The sequence below is a fragment of the Tupaia chinensis genome, unplaced genomic scaffold (genome assembly GCF_000334495.1).
Source record: "Tupaia chinensis unplaced genomic scaffold, TupChi_1.0 Scaffold000709_1, whole genome shotgun sequence".
Taxonomy (NCBI): Eukaryota; Metazoa; Chordata; class Mammalia; order Scandentia; family Tupaiidae; genus Tupaia; species Tupaia belangeri.
The window spans coordinates 2,133,779-2,136,734 of record NW_006160232.1 but is presented as its reverse complement, the minus strand read 5'-3'; positions in this window follow the sequence as shown (position 1 = coordinate 2,136,734).

Genomic DNA, 2,956 nt, shown 5'->3' with positions numbered 1-2,956 from the left:
ACATAAATAAAATAAAAAAAGAAAAAGACAGTAAATGTGATCTTATTTAAGGTTCACTATCTATTCGTATTTGAAAAATTCCTTCATATTATACTATTAAAAAGTGCTTCTAAAACTGTATATGGAATATATCATGATGATTTCTGTCAACAGCAAACATTACTTCAATACACTCTTATAATGCACAAATAAAACATTTTTGCTAGAGGGTGTGTGTGCTTTCCTGAGGCAGAGAGAGAGAAAAAAAACAAAAACAAAAACAAAAACGAGGAAGTACCCCCTCACCCCATGGGGCATGGTCACATTGCAATTCCATCTCCTTCATTTATCCCCCTTTTGGGATCTTGAGCACTCACACATCGGCACCCCAGGTATTTTTTATGCTGCCACTCTGAAACTTGAATCACATGGTCAGTTATGTGGGATCTTCTGCCCTAATCACCAGCCACAGCTGGCTTTACACTCTTCTTTGAAAAAGTTTATTTATTGGTCAGCTCATGGCCAGGTGGTTTCCACAAGGTTCACTGTGAAGTTGGAGTTCCAGACTCAGAGGCTTGAAAAATAAGCCAGACAGGTAGGTGCATGGGTGTCCAAAACTTTGAAAGGAGGGAGAAGTGGAGCAGAAAAGGTTGGGGCACAACAGTGGAATTCATTCCTTAGTTCTTTTTGTCTTTTTCTTTCTTTCTTTTTCCCCTTTCTTTCTCTCTTTTTATTTCTGTCCTCTTTTTTCTTTTCCTTGTCTCTTTTTCATTCTTTGTTTCGTCTTTCTTTCATCTTTCTTTTTCATTCTTTTTCTTTCTTTCTCTTACTTTCTTTTTCCTTCATTTTTTCTTTGATTCTTCTTTCTAGTTCTTTCATTTTCTCTTTCTTTTTTCTTATTCTTTATCTTTCATCTGTTATTTCTCATTTGTTTCTTTTTTTCTCTCTTCTTTTTTTTTCCTTTCTCTGTGTCTCTCATGAGTGTATATGCCCTCTGGTGATTTGAAAAAAATTATCTATTCATTTCCTGGATGAGTGAGAGGGAAACTCAGACTATTTACATGGTCTTCGTGACACAATCCTTGCCCAGTCCTACCGTGATCCAGGATTATGGGAAAGCTTTCAAGCAGGCAAACCCAGAACATAAATCTACAGCCTCCTTTGTGGCATCCAGCATGTGCAACAGAACTCTACTGCCTTTTCCACAATGACTATTCTTACCCATAATATTCGTGCATCCTGATCCTTGGAAATATGTAATGTTACTTTCTATGGGGGTAATCCTGTGGTGCAGCAGTTAGGCATTGCACAGAAGAAACTGAATCCCACATGACCAATATTGGAGTCCTAACACATCAGCTTGGGAAAGAAAGAGTAAATAAATAAATATGCTAGGTGTATGTGCATACTCAGAATCCTAAGTGGATGGAAATTAGAGAAGAAAGGATTGCATCTCATTGAAGAGTGGCTTTTACTCTCTCTCTTGTGTGTGCTCTCTGGTATAAAAACAAAAAAGGTTACATGACCTCAAAGGCTATGTAAATATGATTAATTTAGGACTGAGAGATTATTGTGGACTAAAAGCAATCCCTTGTATCATTATAAAAAAAGAAAGAGATATGTGACCACAGATAAAAGAAAAATTGGTAACATTCCCATCCATAGAAGTAGAAATTGAAGTGATGTGACCACATGCTATGGTATCCACATTCACCAAAAAGTGAGAGAGGCAATAAGTACAGTCTCACTTAGAGTCTAAAAAGGAAGCATGGCTATGTCAATGTATTGATTTCAGTCCATTGAGACTTCTTTTGGACTTCTGGTTTCCATACTGTAAAGAAGAACCCGTATTTTCAGCTTCCTAGTTTGTGATAATTTGTTACAATAGCCATTCAAAACTTATACAAACCCTTGTCTATTTTTTTCCTTATGTTGTAATCTTACATTGCCATGGTATATTTGTCAAAACTATAACCAGGCAAACAGGTGGTATGGATGTTACATCTGGATCTTACATGGCCAACTTCGTGGTCGAGTCTCAGACCCAGCTGCTTGAGAAATATGTTGGGTGCATGGGTATGCATGCTCTAAATTCTTGGAAAAGACTGAAGGAAAAAGATTGCAGCAAACCAACCCTTCTGGGCAGGCAAGGTGTAGGGGTAGATTTCTCACTTTCCCTCTTTCTCTTTTTCTCTCCAGTGAGCACTCCTGCTCGACAGCAAAAACCAACCAAACAAACAAAAACAAAACAAAACAACTATGAAACCTCTCTGAGTCAGGAAATGAGCAATGGATGACTTTTTAAAAAATACCTGTTTTCTGTGAGGGGGACCAAGATGGCTGACTAGAGGAACTCAGTGTTCATCTTCTCCACAAGTAAGAAAATAATAATTAAATTCATTTTTCTTAAAGAATTATTTTTTAGCTTTATTTATTATTATTATCATTGTATTTTCCAGTTTGATCAGGGAGAGCAAGAGAGGAGAGGAAGTGAGAAAGCAAGCCACCAGGTTCGAGACTTGAACAATGGTCGGCCATGTGGGAGTCCAGCGTCCTTAACCACCATGCCACTTGCCAGCCCCAAAATTCTCTTTTAATCAAGTGTGAAGGGCAGCACTGCAATTTAGCAAGGAAATAATCAAAGTCTTTTGATTTGTGAGGACTGCAGATACTGGTTTAAAGGACAAAATAAGTTCTTGAGTACTATAGTACAGTAGAGGAACTATAGTTGATGACGTATATTCAACATATATTTCTAAGTAGCTAGATGAGAGGACTTCAAGTGTTCATAATGTAAAATAATGATAAATGTTGGAGATAGTGGATGTGCTTATTATCCTGACTTCATCACTGCTCAGTGTATGTGTGTTTTGGAAAACCACACTGCAGCCAGCCTGTAGCCTAGCAGTTAAGGGAGCTAAATCTCACACGGCCCATCCAGTTTGAACCCCAGCCCCAGGAGCTTAAAAACACACTG